At 46.4% G+C, this 850-nt stretch overlaps 1 non-coding gene across 1 annotated transcript; it reads right to left on the bottom strand.

Moving 5' to 3' along the window:
• Positions 1-778: 778 nt before the first annotated feature.
• TRNAE-UUC (transfer RNA glutamic acid (anticodon UUC)) lies at positions 779-850 on the bottom strand. The gene has a single exon. It is a non-coding gene; the product is annotated as a tRNA-Glu (tRNA).

Raw genomic sequence — 850 nt, 5'->3', positions numbered from 1 at the left:
AGGTATTATCATTTAGACAGATAAGTCCTTAGCGAGAGTTGTAAATTCATCTTCAGGTTGTGAGTATAGTTCCGTGTCGCTCTGGAGGAGCATAGTTTTTGTTAAAGATGTGTCAATCAGTCTTTGAAGAATTCCTCTAATACAGGGAATGCAGCAACATCCACACAATGTAAGAACTGCGGTTGCCATGACAACAGAGATAAGCAAACTTTTTGCAAGATCACCCCATTTACCAAACCATTTTTCGAAAAGTCCTGTCAGGGGGTTCTCTACACCAGAGTTCTCAGCCAATTCTTCAGATAGCATTTGTAGGCCTTGTAAGGCTTTGGTGATACTTCCATCAGGTGCCGTATTATTTGGAATAAAAGTGCAGCAGAAGGTGCCAAACATTTTGCATACCCCGCCCCTTTCTGCCAGCAACATATCCAACGCTATACGGTTCTGCCACGCTGTCAAAGAGGTGGCGTCCAATTGTGCTGCTATACCTTTGATAGCATCTCTGGTGTAATTCACAAACCTCTGCTGGTTGTAGTAGATGTAGTTTATCCAGTCGACGTTCTTGTTGGGCTGGACCCATATGAAGAGTGAGGTGAGTCCGCCCGCGATCCGGAAGGCCTAGGTGTGATCGCAGCCTAAGCGTCTTCTATCAGTTGCTGGGTTCACCTTCTACAGATTCTGGGGGAACATTTTCTTCCTCAAACATTCCACACATTCGCTTCATTCTTCATTCCACCCTTGTATAGCGCTTTTCTCTCTGAGGACTCCAAGTATTGGAGAAGGCGTTGGCCGGGAATCGAACCCGGGTCAGCTGCTTGAAAGCCAGCTATGCTCACCACTGCACCACCAACGC

The sequence above is a fragment of the Aquarana catesbeiana genome, linkage group LG03 (genome assembly GCF_042186555.1).
Source record: "Aquarana catesbeiana isolate 2022-GZ linkage group LG03, ASM4218655v1, whole genome shotgun sequence".
Lineage (NCBI taxonomy): Eukaryota > Metazoa > Chordata > Amphibia > Anura > Ranidae > Aquarana > Aquarana catesbeiana.
This window is presented reverse-complemented; position numbering and strand designations above follow the sequence as displayed.